Source organism: Rhynchophorus ferrugineus, unplaced genomic scaffold (assembly GCF_030347505.1).
Source record: "Rhynchophorus ferrugineus isolate W39M unplaced genomic scaffold, kcgeb_rfMv2 rfM1, whole genome shotgun sequence".
NCBI classification, from domain to species: Eukaryota; Metazoa; Arthropoda; class Insecta; order Coleoptera; family Curculionidae; genus Rhynchophorus; species Rhynchophorus ferrugineus.
Genome location: NW_027472580.1, coordinates 79,764,118 through 79,783,124, shown reverse-complemented (window position 1 = coordinate 79,783,124; position 19,007 = coordinate 79,764,118). Strand labels below are relative to the sequence as shown.

General features: G+C 32.3%; 1 protein-coding gene across 13 annotated transcripts in view; it reads right to left on the bottom strand.

Annotated features, from left to right (window-relative positions):
* The window catches only part of Efa6 (Exchange factor for Arf 6), a 112,459-nt gene that overhangs the window by 92,281 nt on the left and 1,171 nt on the right, over nucleotides 1-19,007 (bottom strand). The window lies entirely within an intron of this gene.

Here is a 19,007-nt window from a genome sequence, read left to right as displayed (position 1 = left end):
TTTATATCGCATAAGCATTTGACTATTGTAAACCTCTGTTCAAAGTGGGTACCGCGTTTGCCCACTGTTGACCCAAAACAAGAACGTGTTGATGAACTTTTTCGGAGCAGTGTTTGGCCGTGTTTAAAAGTAACAAAACATGGATCCATCACTCCACTCCGGAATTAAAACAATCGGCTTCTGAGTAGACAGCAACTGGTGACCTTCTTATTTTGAGGCAAAAGATAAATCGTTCTACAAAAGTGGTATTAAAATGTTAGAGCGGCGCTGCAATCATTGTGTGGCTCTTGATAGAGATTACGTTGATGAATAAAGCCAATTTTGAACAAAAAACGCATTTTATTTGTTACGCCCGGGACTTTTCAAGCATCTATTAGTACTTTGAGCAAATCTGAACTGAGCGTAGTTTCGTCCGTGAAAAATATACTTAGGATATTGAGTGACAGGAGTAAATCTACCAAAGACAACATTCAAAAAAACACATGGAACCTTCATAAAGACATACGATGAGTGTTTAGAGCGATGGAGGGAGTACTTCATACAGCTCTACAACCATGAGCCACCACAGGGTTTAGCAACTTCACCAGCAAATAACATTCCAGAAACTGTATTTCCTAATGACGAGCCACGACTGGAGGAATTGTGAACCGCAATAAACACTGCTGTAGTCGACCAAGTCACGATAAAAACTATGAATGCCGATGGGAAAATATTATTTCAACGGCTTCATGTACTGCTGAAATAAATTTGGCGATCGGAAGGAGTACCATTAGCATGAAAAAAAATTAAAATTGTTTCTATACTGAAACAAAGTTGACAGTAAACAGTATCAGAGCTATCGAAGCATAAGTCTCCTAACAGTTATCGGGAAGATTATACAAATGTGGCTTCAAAGAACTCGCGACCCGCGAAGTGACAAGCAAAACATCTACATGTTTCATTCCGTTAATTTCGTTCAATATCATGCATATCATCAGTATGATGATACAAACTGTTGACCGATGTGATGTTTGCTGATACAGATGTTGAGGCTTCTAGCATTGTTCGTGATATAATTCGCATCGCAGGCCTATGTGGCTTGAGAATTAATAAAGAGAAAATATCATATTCAAGCTTTTTAAGTGAGGCATAGTTGGGAATGAAATCCAGCTATACTTGTAATGGTTTGAACATATCGATGGATCTGTAACCCGTAGCCAAGACACGGTTTAAGAGCTAGATTAGATCAGACAGTTTGCAGTGGCATGCTTTGGTGAAGAATGTTCGAAGTCCTGGGACACCATTAGCAGCGTATTGGCTGAGATGTAGACATTCTCACCAAGCGACAGCTATGGATAAATATTGATGATTGAGCAACTTCTTTGTAATTTTGATTTTTCTATTTTGACTTATCAGGAATCGAAATATAGATTTAAATATACAATCTAAAAATAGAAAAAAACTTATTAAGTTGATAGAGGAACAAGCGATAGCAATATCTAATCATCTTTTTAAAGCGATAGAAATGTAAAAAAAATGTAGGCTAAAATAAAATTCATTTTTATAAGTTCAATTATGTAATCGATTTCCCATTTAACTCACAATTATCACTGAACGAAATTCGCACGCACTCTCTTAGAACGCGAAGAAGTTGGGGTTGACGACCTACAACTTTTCCTAATCATAGGTTTGACACTTAAGGAGACCGTGGAATTATTTTAAAAAGTCTAAAGCTACGACCGCGTTCTCGAATTGCGGCCCAATATATGTAGTTTCTCTTGTTTTGTAATATTAGCCTATGAAAAACTTCCAACGTTCTCTCAGCTTAAATTATTCTGAAAACGTAACCGTTTTCTTTTAAAGTTTTCCTTAACTGAATATTGTATGGACGAAAGTGCAGTTTGTTTCATTATAATCACGTGAAGCGACGACTTGTAGAGAAATACCTAAAATGCCTGAATGTTTACATAGTTGCATGTTTACATGTTTACATACTGACTATCTTATTTGTTCGACATTTTCAATCAGAGTAATAATAAGCAGCAGATTTGAAATTTATTAAAACAAGCAAAGCACCAAAATGTTTGCTGGTTTCTAACCTGTAATTATAATCACTTATTCCTTTTGTCAGAAAACAGCTCTTTAAAATTTTTTGCTACCATGCTGCTGCTGCTATCCATGATGTAATAATTGACATTTAAAACACTCAACTTCGTGAGTTCACTTTTTTTAATAGACTGTAGAATAGATAAGTTAAAAACTATCCTGTTATTTGAGATTGGTTATTTGTTATGAATGGTTTTGATAAAAACTAATAAAAATATTTTTAAAACATATAAGCCACCAAAAAAAACACTTACCAGATACATTTTACTCTTTATTTATTAAAATAATTATGTTGAAAATGCTGAATGAACATAAAACTTATGATGAATATATTTCATCAATACAAACTTATCATTGATCCTATATCTTAGCAATGCTGATATTTATATACTCCACATAGAACTTCAAACCGAGCGTCTAGTGAATTTAAAGTGTTGAAAAAAAAACTGTCACTATGAAAACAAAAAGGCGACAAAGTAACTTTACAAGAGCACAATACTTCGACAAATACTTGACAAAACACTAGGTGTTTTCATATTTATAGTTTATAAGAAAATAAGGCAACGCTTTGACTGTCTAGTGTGGTTTTTACGACATTGAATTCAAAAACCACAAGAAAACGAGAAAAAATAGTTAGAGACGGATGAAATTTTGAAAATTATGTGTTATTTTAACCACACCGCTGCCAAACCGACAATAAATTGTTTCAAAAATATAAGTTTAATCCATTGTGCGCCAATTTTTATCATTTTTAAACGTTTTATTTGCTTTACAGGATGCTGTTATCGTGAAAATTGGATAACTTGTCCGTAATACCATTGACTCTAATATTTTTTGTACAAATATCAAAAACTTTTCTAAACAACTACAGCGTATTCTGTATAAACATAGCAATACTGAACTTAACAATAGATGATATTGCGTTTTTATACACTGTCTAATGACATAGCAGAACCAATAAAAGCAAGAGAAACAAATAGACAAGTAAATTATGCTTATAGAAGAGAAGAAGATTACTAGGTCTAGGAGTATGCTTTTGCAGCAGAGAAAATACAATTTTGAGTGTTTTAGAATTACGATTTGTATACACCGAATAACTTAACAATACTAAGTCGAAACTGTTGCTCATGTTAGTCTTTGGTTTAGTCAATATCAAACAAATTTCATTTAAACTATGTTGTCAATAACATAAAAACCGATTGGCGCAATAATAAAGGCGACAGGACGGTCCACCTACTGTTGCGATAGTCGCGGGTTCGAATCCTGTAGGGCATGGTCGTAAATTTATGTTTGTGATTATCCTAGGCAAGAGTGTAAAATCCGAAAAAGAAAATGACCCTAGTCCGGCCGTAATCAGGCTGGGTAAGACCGGATGTCTTCTGGAGTGATTGGTCACTCGCCAGTTGGTAGACTTAATGCCGAAGACCGTGGTTCGGAATCCACGTAAAATAGTAGATCCAATTCAGATAAACCCTCGTTGATAAAAAGGAGACTTTAAAATATATATAAAATTATATAAAAGCCAATAAGTTTAATAAGTAAAATTTATAGACTTAACCACATGAACCAACACAGCCTCATCGTTTTCCCATATTTTTAAGGGCCCGAATGTTGAAAGTTACCGGTTTGATTTTTAATTTCACTGAATTGTAAAAATGATACAAATGATTGACCTAAATAAAGCATTTAACGGTTTAATAATGTTGACATCGTTATACACAAAGCATTATTGATTGTTTTCCCGATCAGGCCGATTAGCTATTTGTACCCCCACGTGCAATACCAATTATGCTGCCCCCACGTATAACTCTGAGCTGAGCGTAAATATATTTGATCACTCAATTTGTCGCCGCCTAAATCTGCTTTTAACGTTATATTTGGAATTTTATTATTATTTAATATTGCCCTTTATTTGTAAATCATGAATGATTATGAATTAATTTTGCGAGGCATACAATAGATAGAAAAACTATTAATACGGTTTACTTCTTATGACATTTCGATAAAACAAAACAAGGCTGATACATTTTTTTTTAATTGAATTATTGCTATATTAAAACTGTTTTCCTAGACTAACCATTAATTTATTCCTTACATAGTTCATGCAATGCTAAGTTGGTTTCTCTCACTTTACACCAATTTTAATGGCGCACTGTTACACGACTTCTCAGTTTTTGGTCTTCTTCAGATTGCCAAAAATATGTTGAAAAAAAATGTTTTCTTCAAATATGCCGATATAACATAGCTACATACTTCAGCTTAGTTAATTGCTTTTCAACATGCTCCTTCAATCATGTCACTTTGATATCCAATGCCATACTTAAATATTTAGCACTCTTCTCACATGACATAAGGTGAATTGCTTAAGTTTAACAGCTTTTGTTAGTAAATTTGATAGGAACAGATTTGAGCTCGTTTTATTCGCCATTATTTGGTCCAGTCTATTAGTCTATTATTTTGCTGCCTGGAGACTCTCTATAGATGCTTCTTGGTTCTTGTTCACTGCTGATAGCGCTGTATCATGCGCCAATGCGGCTATCGTAATTCCATCCAGTTCAATTATACCACAGGTATAGAACACATGAGGATAAATCTTCCTAAGACGCTACCCTGGAGCACTCCTGAAAGTGTTCTTTTAAAGAAGCATTTTCTTTAGATTATATATCAAATCTTCATGCCAGAATGTGTTAAAGACTCGTGCTAGGTGTAGTAAAACTGTAGATTTTTTTTCCAAAGAACATTCAATGAGTTCCAATGTCCGTTATTTTATGGGCCTTATAGATTATCAACTGTTATTCCTTGAATCCAAACTGAGATGATCCAAAGTGAGAGAACACTTATATAAATATTTGGTCTAATCCTGCAGCTTTCCTTGTCTTAAATTTGTTCATGTCATGAGTAATCAAAACGCCATTTAAACACAAATCAATAAAACATAATATTTTTATTGTCAAACAGGGTGACGAATATATTGACCTACACCCAATATATACGACCGGTCCACAGGGTTGTGTTATTGGCCCATTGTTATATATATCTTTTATATACAGCTGACCTACCGACCTCAAGAAATATTACTGTTGCAGCATATGCTGACGATATATCGAATTTATCATCACACGAGGATAAAATATCAACCACAAGAAACCTCCAACTTTATCTTAACAAAGTCGAATTGTGATTGAAAACATGACGTATCAAAGCAAATGAGACAAAATCTACGAATCAAAACAATAGTGACAAAACGCAAATAGCTTCGGCTTAAACTAAACCAAATGTGTAGGCTGATAGGAATTTCAATTCTCTAAGTCTAATAATCTAAATTATCATTAGATAACAAGGTTTTGCTGTATAAGTCAATACTTAGGCCCATTTGCACCATTTGGTATTGAACTGTAGGGTACTACTAGAAAATCTAATATAGATATCCTCCGAAGGTTGCAGAATAAAGTTTTGCGAGTCATCGTCGATGCCCCATATTACGTGTCCAACAAACTGATTCAGCGCCACATCCCCCAGAACCTATAAAGTGTGTGATTCGAAGTGTTAGTGCGAACTACTCTGAAATACTATTAGTGCATTCCAATGCACTCGCCAAGCAGATAAATGTAATGCGATGAAGATGTAGTGCATAAGCTCTAACGCAAACTACCATTTGAACTGATTAATAGACACATAGAGTGAGATTTAATAATCTCTAGAATAAGTTAGAATAGTCTTTAGAATAAGTTAGGATATACTTTAAAATAAGTTCGAAGAATAGTATCTAGAATAAGATTTAGATTATAAATTGTACAGCAAATCACTTACTGAAGTGATCTTCTACATATCAGAATAGTTATATTATATAACGGAGATCATATAATAATACTTATTGCCCTCGAGCAGATTGTTGACGTTCTAAGAGATTAATAAAAAAAAAACATTGACCTTTCTCACTATAAATGACAAATGGTCTGGCTAAACAGCATTTTTATGATTACAAACATCTCCAAAAATTAGTGGTCTCTTGGAGAGCCTGAAGTAAAAGATGTCGCATTTTCCCTGCTACTGCAATTACTTCATGCTACTAAAAGTAATCGATCTACCATACTAGTCTTGAATTTATTTAAAAACTTCAGATGTATACAGTTATATTTTGATAATGCAATTTATTTAGTAGGGCATAAAACATATCATAGACAAGACGACAGGCAGGCGTTCCTAATGCTGTTATAATCGCGGATTCGAATCCCGTGAAGAATACATGTACTTTATGTGTGTTATTGTGACTATTAGGCTTATTATAGAAAACCTTAGCTCTGGGCTCATGTTAAGCAGTGGGTTTTACCTACTATTTGTCCAAATAGTAGGTAAAAAACACCCAAAATATAACACAGAACAAGCAGAAATATATTTATCTATATTCTATTTAACGGCTTGTACGGCTTGTACAATTTACGTTCCAACAATGATGTCAAAAGCGGTTTGCAAGAAAATGCAAACAATCTCTGGCGAAAAAAAAGAACAAAACGGAAACGTTAATTAAAACTAGAAAACTCAATAAAGTTTCTAGCCAGATGGGCGATAAAAATTATCTTAATTAAAGGTCTACAACGCGACGCGTGAACGCCTACCTCAATCAGGTCGGTTGCATGATGGAAATCGTGAAAATACACAATGCCAACGAACGCGAATGGGTTTTCTTCACAACGGCTCGCTAATTCGGGAACTGAAACAGGTATTTTATCCGAAACCGGAACAAGGATAATATTAGTCGACACACGTAAAACAAAAAATGTCAAATGTCCGTAAAAGTTAAGTTATACCTGTACTCAAGATTCTATTAGGATTCTATATTATTAATATATAATAAAATGTACTTCAAAATTATATTATTCAGTGTTATTGAAGTATGCTATTAGTTATAATTAGATCAGAGTCTATCCAAAATAGCAGTGAACTTACGTGATCAAAATGTATAATGTATTGCCTATTGCAGTTTCTAAATTTTTAACTTGTTTTAACTGTAACTTCTTTTTGCAGTGGTTTGCAAATCAGCTTTTAAAGAATCTCGAGGAACCATCAGTTATTGTTCTGGACAATGCACCATATAGTACGGTGGTGGAGAAGATGCCATCAAGTGCATCAACAAAGGTTGCAATTAAGGAATGGCTTAAAATACTTAAAATAAGTTTTGAAGAAACCATGTTAAAGAATGAAATATTTCAAATTGTTATTCAGTAAATATAAATGAAATATTTAATTGCAATTTATGTAATTTACTTTTTTAGAAATAAGCTTGAGAAAACATACATGGTAGATCAGATTACTGAACGTTATGGCCCCAGAGTAATAATTCATCCTCCCTATCACTGCATATTTAATCCAATTGAGTTGATTTGGGGGTATTGCAAAGAATTATTACAATAGACATTGAGGTCGAGAAGGATATTCAAACCAGAACTATCTGGATTTATGGAAAGGATTTATCATTGTCGAAAATAACTCCCTCAGTTTGGAGGAGCTCGATCACATACATTGAAGAAGAAATTGACAAATGATTGACTAGCGAGCAAGTTTTTGATAGATTGGAAATAAACAGCTTAGTTATTCCCTTTATTAGTATTTCTAAAAGTGACAGTGATTGAATAAAACATTTTGAATGTTGGTTTATGATTCAACGCTGACAATTACCAAGACGGGGTTATGAAAGAGGAAACAACTAAACAAATTGTATTATACGCATGTGTGTTATTGTTCAAAATATATATGAACGTTTGGTTAAAACGTATGAGGAAAGAAATAAAACTAACCGTTTTGCAGATATGGCAAATGCATTAAGGAGAATGCAGTTATTAAATATAGTTTTATCAAGAAAGATGTATACAGATAGTAAGAGAACAAACTAAGGATAAATATAGTAATATCAAAATGACTTAATAAGGAAACATTGCATCAAAGGAAACAAAAACTAAGCGTAAAAGGTAAATATGCTCTCTAATGAAAGTAAAATACATTACTCACATATACACTTGTTAATTAGGTGGATTAGGCCTTCGGGGGATACCACTACTTAAAAAAACGCGCCTATAATAGTGTGGAAAAAAATTCAATGTAAATATAATAGAACAACTCAAACCTATAAATTATTTCGGCTGTATAATTAATTGTAGTTTTATGTTCTTCGATAATATATGCATTAGATGTACTATGTTATTTTAAAATAGAATGTTAAAATAAATTATAATACATAACATTTTGTTCATTATTTTATTTAGAATAGAATTTGTTAAACGATAAAGTCAAAATTTATTAAAACCCAGTCTTGCTGCCGTAACATTACGACGTTTTCGCAGATCACGTGGGTTCACTGCTGTTTTAAACTGACTATATATGTCTTGAGATGTGAAATGAATGAAATGAAAGGTAAACCTGCCAAATTATGTTCGTAGAATTTGTAATTTGCCTAATAATGAAAAGAAAAACTATTATTAATACGTTCTTGGGTGATTTCTGGACCTCAACTGGCTTTGGAACAGAAGTATCTGATTCACATTATTATCTATACGCTTGTTTTCATTTATAATAAAATGGCCATCGCCTCTTTCAATTCGTCGATGATTCACTCAATAATTAATTAAAAAATAACCCCACTACCATATAGCGCCACCTTTTATTGAACTACCTATGACAATATCAGCAGAAATACAATATTTTATAAGAACTTTGTGTAAGAATTTTATATCAGTTCGTGAAAAACTATAAAAAAATATAAACCGACTCACATTATTATTTACGTGAATCATACATTAAGAATGTTACGTAAAATATTAAACCGTTTTAAACCATACTCTTTTTCTCCCCTCTCGCTCTGCGTGATACGTAAAGGCCAATTATTTAATAAAAAAAATCACCATTTACCTTCCGCTGCTAGTCTGATTCCTGGCCGTGTATATAATACAGGAAGCGTATTTTAATTTATCTCGTCGTTCTTAACATAGTGCTCATGGTTAAGCGTGTACAACATATCTTTGACGTTTGACGCTTAAATACGAGATGACACTAAACAATAAAGTATGTACATCTCACTGATTGATGAATTGTTTATTAACATGACATGTGAAACATGCTAAACCATTCTACAAACGAATCCTAATTTAAAATAAAAACTACCTAGTTGAAACAAATTAAATATAGTTGGTAAAAAATGTAGCAATTATATATAGCATAATAAAAAGCACGTTCGCTGTTTTAATAGTTGAAAATACAAATAAAACTGTTTATTAGTGGAACCGAGCCCAAACAACACAAAAATAATAATAAAATGTTGTGACATATACAAAAAATTAAATTACGAACAAAACAAATATAATTTGTTGCTCGGCACCGACTGTTGGTAACAGGTTAATTGTAAAGTCCCCGGCCTGACACATAGATGGCGCTACTAGAATTAAATCCATATGTTTCTTAGTTAGTCCTAACCCTCAAAAGATGCGTATATTTGACAGCTGTCAGATCATTAGTTTGTGTATTATAGTATTTTGAGTGAATCAACTTTTGTTATTGTGAAGAAAATGGATAAAAAGGAATTTCGCGTGTTGATAAAATATTGCTTTTTGAAGGGAAAAAATACGGTTGAAACAAAAACTTGGCTTGGATGCCGAGTTTCCGGACACTGCCCCAGGAAAATCAGCCATCAAAGATTGGTATGCTATGTTTAGACGTGGTGAAATGAGCGGAAGTCGCCGTCTTCGCAGTGGACGCCCAAAAGAGATTGTTACCGACGAAAACATTTAAAAAATCCACAAAATAATTTTGAATGACCGTAAATTGAAATTGAATGAAATAGCAGATACTCTAAAGATATCAACTGAACGTGTACGTCATATCATTCACGAATATTTGGGTATGAGAAAGCTCTGTGTAAAGTGGGTGCCGCGCGAACTTAGTTTTGACCAAAAACAACGACGAGTTGATGATTCGGAGCAGTGTCTGAAGATGATCAAGCGTAATAAACCCGAGTTTTGCGTACATATGTGACAATGGATGAAATATGGCTTCATCATTTCACTCCGAAGTCCAATCGACAGTCATCAGAGTGGACTGCACACGATGAGCCCGCTCCAAAGCGTGGGAAAACGCAACAGTCGGCTGGCAAGGTTATGGAGTCTGTATTTTAGGATGCGCATAAAATAATTTTCATTGACTACCTTGAAAAAGGAATGACTATCAGCGACTATTACATATACATCGAGGTGATCGCGGAAGCTGAGGACTATTTTGAAGCAAAGGACAAATCGTACTACAAAAATGGTAAAAGTTGGAGGGTCGCTATAATCATCCTTGAAGAGAATTATGTTGAGTAAAAAAACTAATTTTGTCACAAAAATGTGTTTTACTATGGTAGGCCGAGGACTTTTCAATTGACCTGTTGTAGTTAAAATAATATTGTAATTAGATAAGGTAGGTTTAGGTAGGTATTAAGTTAAATTGTGTGTATATAATAGAATATAAAATACGTGTAGAAGATGGCTTAAATAAGTTTTTTGTTAATTTTTATTTAGTTATTACAACGATTATTATGTACATATTTCAAAGCTTTTATTTGTGTTAAGTTTAATATTTCTTTATTTTTAGTGAGTTCCCCATTCATTTTTTTAAGTCGGTTCAATTTTTTTGCTAAAAATATTTTATAGTTTATTAATTTTACAGCTTTGGGAAATACACACTGATGTATTAATCCCGTACTCACTTGTGTGTTAACACAAGTACAACAGAACAACAGTAATAAATTAATTTGTAAATTAAGATTGTACTAGCTTATCTAATGTAAGATGTAATTAATTTGAAAAATACAGCTTTGTTACAGCTGAAGATAGTTGAATTATAAAAATAACAATCTTTATAACTAATAAATATAATTTTGATAAAAAATCATAGAAAAAAACAAATTTCGAGATAAGAAACAATCAAAACTTCAAAGGATTATTTGATTATCTTTAGAAGCTGAACCAATAATTTCAGAAAGTTTAAAGGCAAATGTTATTTGCAATTCTTATTCTTATTCTTATCGCGCTGAATTAAGTTGTTACTGGCATAATATGAGGCGTCAACGATTGGAATCGCTGAAGGATCGCTATATTGGATTTGCTACTAGTACCCCACAGTTTTATACAATAACATACGTATTTAATTAATACGTGTTCAATTTTATTTATAGGTTGGTGAAAAAGTAATTTCGTTATTTGTTCTCTTCTAAAGCTAATTTATTCATATAAATTTCAAACGCTGCCCAATGACATATGAGCCGTTTTGGTTGATAACATTTTGCCACTTGCAACTTAGTTGATATAACCAATAATTCCGCCACTCCAGCCTCTGAGATTTCTTAGAGAAAACTTGAACCAAGTGATTTTACAAGCCTTTTTGAAGCCAGCTTTATACTTTGCAGAAACCCGACCAAATGGAAGATATCTAGGCCACGTTAATCTCTCTCAATTCTGAATGGCAAAAATGATTCAATGCTGACTGTTATCTCTCAAACGCACTAGAGTATGGCTCCATTGATTAAATATTACTGGGACTTCCATCTATGAGAAAGAACCACACCATACACCAAAAGACAGTAGCAGTTACCATAGTTGCAGATAGTTTTCACTAGACTTTTGCATTGGACAAAAATCAAGATTTGTTAGAATCTTGAATAAGGTCCCGCTATTTTAAAAAACCGTTTTCGCTTAATATGCTCGAAATAAGAAATAAACTGGAGAGGTAATATCTGGTGAATACGACGGCCGTGTTAAAGATTCTCAAGGTTTCCAATTAGATTTCGAAAATATGGAGATGGGTTTTTTTCGAAATTGCGAAATTACTTTGTCGTATTCTTGCTTATATATTGGATATTTTTTGTTATGCTCAGTCCAGACGTGATGAGTGCGTTCGACTTGACCATCTTAGAAACAATAGCAAATTAAATTCAATTGATTCCAGTTTGAAATCTTAATGATGTTAAGGCAAAAAGTAAGCTAACGATGAACAATACACGCACATTTTTTAACAGCAAAGTCTCAACATTCATTGCAAAATACTCAACATCATGTTAGACAAAAGGCAGAGCCGATCAGATTCAAAATCAAATAACTGTGCTGGTTAATTGGAATATATTCCCGACTTGACCGAATATTAAAGAAACTAATTTATCATCAAATAATAAAACCTATTTGGACTTATGGAGTTACTACTCCAAAACTGGAACAAGCAAGTTGTTCGATTAATTTTTCTGGCTATATAACCATTTAATTTTGTAAATTCATTTATCCGAGATTTCGCCATGAAACATAAAATAAGGTTACTAAATCATAACAATGTAGAAGCAACACAGCCACTGAAGTGTTTATTTTAATTTTAATTTGGGGAAATACATACTGATATATTTAGGCCACACGAGTTTTTCTTATGTACTGATGCAAAACAATAGAACAATAGTAATAAATTAATTTTAAAATTCGCAGCGTACTTAATCATATCAAACGTAAGATGTAACAAAAAAGTTGCAAAACATTAACATAACAAAAAACCATTAAAATTCATTTAATCCATTTAATAAACAGACGTACCCAGACTTTTGTTATAACTGTAGCTGTGTTGTAGAAACAAGTGACGTGCACATCTTCTGTTTGTTTCGGGTACACTTGATAAGTAGATCCTTGACGCCTCTCCAAACGACGACGAGGCGAGATATCGAATGTAAAACTTTTTGCTTTACAGGCATCCGCAAATATCGACAACATCATAAAAGCCTGTTCTCTTAAAGTGCAATGGGAATTCGCCAAAAAAAGGAACGAAAAAAAATCACGACAGATACTTAACATTCCTTCGTGCTTATGTAAAGCGTATTAATAACGTTATGTAAGTGCGTACGTTGACTGAAAATTAATTGTTCCCACCACTATAGCTTGAATAAATTATATAATATAGTGACAACACATTATTTATGTGTGTAGAAATAATAAGTAATCCACGACTTTAATATTAAATAAATATATACAATAAACATTTTCATTAAAAAAATCAATGTTCTAAAAAAATAATGACAGGATAATAGAAGCAAAAAGTATCACTTTCAGTTTCAATCTCTGTAATTAAACTCATTATACACAAAGAATACACAATAAACGCATGGAGAAATATCTAACGTTACAATTAATCCGTGCAAAATGTATTTAAAAATTGGTTTCAATATTGCAAAAATGCACCTACTGATAATATTTGTAAATTTACAGCAGCAGAAAATATCATACTTTAAATATTTAATTATTTCAACAAAAATAGCAACAATAAATATCTGACAATCCTTTACTACCTTAAGTATTATTATTATACTCTCTGTCCATCGCTAATTATTGTTCACATCTTTCGAAAACGGGACGAATCCTGTCTTAGAAATATTCATCTTTAAAAGACAAAAACATCAAAGTAAAATATACATATTATTTTGAAATTAATAAGCATATTTTAATAGTTTTCTTAACTTCAAGCGTTTTCGGGTTTGGAATTTGGATCGACATTTAAGTCGATATAAAAATTCCTTTATTTTTATAGTTGAAGCAATAAACACCTCAAGTCCCATCTGGGTCTCAAGTGGGTAGTGATATTGATGTAAATGACAAAGAATGGCCTGGAAAACAAAAATTAATTGGATGATAACCTAAATTGGGCTTGCCAAAAAGAGTTTTTATAGCGTATTGTGACTAATAAAAAGTGGATTTACTACGATAATTCTAAGCGCAAAATGTCATGGGTTAGTCCAGGAAAACGATCCACACTGAATTACGTATTCGACAAAAAATACCGGCAATAGCGATCAACATACGCAAATTAATTCCATGTAACAGTCGATAATGAAACCATGTTGCAGCTCTATTGGAAACTTCTGGCGCTCTTTGATTATCATTTGTTTAGATCGATGCAGTATGGCTTGGCTGGCATATGGTAAAGTAGATAGATGATAGGATCACTGATCAGAATACAAGCAAGCATCTAATAAAACGTGTAAAATATTAAAATGAAAATGATAAAATAGTGTACCCCACAGTGATATGTTAATGATGATGGCGCGAAAGGATGACGCTATCATACAAAAATATTATGTCACATTGGTGCTTATAAAAGTAGGCAAGAAATAAGAAAAAATAAAATAACAGTGTAAAGTGATTAAGGCATGAGATCAGAAGTAGGCAGTATAATAAATATACAAACGTTAGGTAACCGTACAATAGTTGTCTTGAGAGATGTTCATTAGACAGCACCCATTTATAATGATAATAACAAAAAAAGAAATGGAGCACATCCGATAAACCTGGTGTACCGAAAAGTATTTACCGGTTTCGAAGAAAAATCGTCTATGAAATGCTGCTTCAAAGGTATGACCGGAAGTTATTTCTGCATCGAATAGTGATGGGCAATGAAAAGTGGATTCATTTCAAAAACCCTAGGCATAACAAATCGTGGCCATCACCTGGCAAAGCCAATCGATCGACTCCAAGGCTGAATCGTTTTGGTCGCAACGCTTTGTCGATAATACTTTGTGTTCGGTGAGACCAGAGTGGCGTGGTGTAATATGAACTGTTGAAATCTGATGAAACACTTAACAGTAATCGCCAAGGAAAACAAATGATCAATTTGAACCATGCATTGATCGAAAAACGTCCAGAATGGGTCCGAAGACACGGTAAAGTAATTTTACAGCGCGATAACGCGCTGTCTCATAAAGTAAAACCGGTTAAGAAAGCATTGAAAGAACTTGGATGGGACATATTATCACACCCGCCGTACTCTCCAGATTTTGTCCCGTCCGACTATCAACTTTCCCATCAACAGGACACGCACTTGCAAAGCAACACTTTGCCAACTTGGAAGAAGTGACTTGATGAATGATTTTGCTCAAAACACAAACAGTTTTTTTGGGATAGTATCCATAAATTGCCCGAAAGATGGACAAGATAATATAATGTATAAAATCATATGGTCAATACTTTGAATAAATACATATTCCACTTTTTTTTTGAAAATTGTGTAGTTGTCTTCTAAAAAACCGGTAATTACTTTCCGGTACACTTAGTATAATAAAGTATATAACCGACAAATTTAAAGAACGAATTACTTAAAATAAAACTCTTATAACTTAATTGGATATAATTAATTAATATTTACTATACTTAATACATAAAAATAATAAAACAGTAATAAATATTTCAAGAAATATATTACTTAAAAAGTAAAACTATATCAAGCTCAATAACAAATAACAAAATCTAACTGAATAATAGACAAAGAAAAATACACAAACACTAAACAAGCCCGTTTTCTAAACAAAACATAAAACACACATAAATACATAAAACTCTCTAGCCTCCATAATCGTCCTTCCGAGAAACAGCATGCCCATTAACTCGACCGATACATTCAAGGAGTTATCGATAAATTCACAAAAATTCTTCGATGTTAATATAGGTCATGCAAAACTTAAACAGAGCCTGATCGCACAAATCCTATAAATATCACGGGATTTTGTAAAAGTACACAATTCCATTAAATACGTTTATCGCTTAGACCTTGGTCCATCTTCATCAGAGCAATAACGCACGTCTAACCCTATAAATAATGAGACTGTGCCAATGTCACGACGAACAAACCGAAGATACCGAAACGGTTACAAACAACACAGGTCCAAGGCAAACAACACGTGCAAAGTTTACAGTTGCATCAACTAATCACAGTTCCTTGTTCATTTTTAATGACATTCCCGTATGTCTTGCGATATAAATAGGAGTGTGAATTTGTTCATATTAAAGATCAGTTATTTTTATTATACCCTATATATCTGAAGAGATAGTATGTCAGCAGATGAACATGAATTAGAACAAATAGAGGAATAATATTATAGCGACATATGAGCTATTAACAACGAGGATATAGAGAAGACTACAACAAAAACAAGAAAATAAGAAGTTATCAACGTGTATTCTTAATAGGAAAGTCATGAATTGATTCAATATATAGGTTAAATGAATAACAGAATTAATAAGAGGCCTTTCAGCACAAAATAACTGTTACAAATATTTTCATATATTCATTTTATAACAATTAGTAATAATTACATGAGTAAAATGAATATGCTCTCTCTACATACTCCATTTTCCATCATACCATTAAATCAATATATAAAAAGAAAGATAATAGACTAAGATCAGAACATAATCTATAATCTAGTTATAACACGCGTTTAAAAAAAAGAAAAAATAAACACTGGAAATATGCTATAAAAATCGAGATTGAGAATGAACAAGAAATACTATAAAAGAAGACATAATGAGCGTTGTAAACACCAACACCTATAAAAAACGAAGAATTAGAAACCATGAATTAGAACAGGTAGAGAAATATGTGGTGTTACAGGTATCAAGAGGCGTAGACAGAGAGAGAAGTATAAATGACAATATTAGAGCAACAAACAACCTTCTGTATTATCCTCAAAAAGGACTAAAATAGTATTGTACACCATAACAAGACCATTAATGATATATGGTATAGAAATAATGTTAATTATGAATTAAGATAAAGATACTACGAGCAAATTGTTATCGCGAAAATATTGTTAATTGCTGGAATCATATCTTTGCAAAAAAAAAGTTTCGCATAAAGGGGTATTCTCAGCTTTTAAATCTATTAGTATCCACACAGGGTAGTATCTGAACAACGGTCATTTTTGAAAAACATAAAAAGGGCTATAAAGAAAGGTATAAGTGGCAGTCAACAAAATCCACAAATGGACTGAAGGCTGAAAATATAGCTTAATATCTTCAAATCGGTCCATATTAGTTCTGCGTTGTGGCGAAAAGCCGGAAACCTAATTATATTTCTCAAAAATGCTCATTTTCTCAACGGATCAGCGAAATATCTCGGCACAAAAGGGACTAAAATCATATAATAAACAGCGTTATTAAGATTACAGTTAAAACGCTGCTATTACTCTTCATTATGAATAATAATTTGTTAAATCTCTAAATCCATATATGAATGAACTAGAATTGGAAGGAAATCCTAATTATGTCTACATAATAAGTTGCAAGCTCGTTTTAAAATCTATGATCCAACGGAATCCACTTATAGCTCCGCAAGACATAATATAAATATTTTTTTTATAAAATACTATAGTTATAATACATCTGAATGTATCCTAAACACATCCAGATACTATACGAATCATAACTATTTCTAATATTATATGTAGTGACACTAAATAATGTTTGGCAGTTTTAGTCACTTTATCAACATAGAGCATAATAAAAGCTAATAAAAAAATTGATTTGAAAAGATTGTTCTCAGTTTGTTACCGTAAGTATATAAAATATTAATTTGTGTTTAAGTTTTTAGGAAATGCGAAACTTTTGAAAATATACTCAAATATTACAAAATTATTTAATTACATGAACAGTAGCATATTATAAATTATAAATTTCCCGATACTCCCATTAATGCTGAAGAGTTTTGACTGGTTCGGTTATACATTTTAAAAAAATCATTATTAAAATGCTGTGAATAACTAATAGCCTAGTAATGTTGAATAATAGTTTGACGAATAATAATATACTCAAATTTTCACATTACAGCCTTGAATACACAAAAAAAAACATCAAAATTAATTTAGTGTCCTCATTATATATTTATCACCACAACTGGACGATCTTAAATTCGAACGATTCTCATTTTGCTCCACATGTCCTCTAAGCAAGCCGACCTCGAATCGCAGCTTTAATAACAGACATAAAGAAATAAAAGAAGAAAAAGTCAGTGAAATCTAACCCTGAGTTCCAAAGCACGCCGCAAAACAATAAGAAAACGTACTGGGCCAATGCTATCATAACATTACCAGTCTCAATAGCACAAAAATACATTTAAAAAATGTAAATAGCTCAATAACAACCAGACGGAAAATCGACGCGAACAAGAATGCCTTTGAATTGAATCACGATTACCACCAAATGAGTAACATTTGGCAAAAATCGTAAACAAAAGGAAGACCTGAGGTGACACGATTCGCACACTCCAAAAACGGAGATGTTTTACAATATAAACGCATCACTGCTTTCATAACTATCATGATTCAGACGTGAAACAGTTTCTATAGCGTTGTTGTTTGATCTTCCATTCCTCTGGAAGTTTTAAATAATAACATACAAATCCAATCATGAATTTCGTAGTTTGCTATAAAACAATAAGAGCTTGCTAGTGTTATCGACTACCGGTTTTGTTAACACAAAATATCAAAATAAATGAGCCCCGTTATAAACAAGGCAGCAATTCTTATATTCCAAAAACGGAGATATGTTTTATGGTTTATGATACCACATAATAAATTTATACTGAATTCATAATTGTACATTATACATTATTCCATTTTAAAATAAAACAAATGCAGTCAACATCATCAAAGTCTTGTTAAAAAAGACAGGAACAGAATGCTCTATAAATACACGACATTTAAATTCAACCAGGAATATTTTAAATCTTATTTTTCTTCCGTTTTTTAGATCTATATATAATTTACTTGCATGACCTTTGAAGCATCTAAGAGGTTTAAATGATGATAGTTACAATACCAGATATTTAAACGCAAAATAACCAAAAAAGGAACCTTTTATTTGCAATTCTTCGTGTTATATTAATTAACCAAAAATAGGAAATAAATTAAATAGAAAATCGGATTTGGTTTATATCGAAAGACGTAAAAGACGATTTCCGTTTTTCAAATCTATATATAATTTATGTAAGTATATTATGTAAGTAAGTAGTATTTATGATGTATTTGATACATCTACGATTAAATAACAAACAATATTAACTATAATGCGAAATAAATGAAAAATAGAGATCGTTTA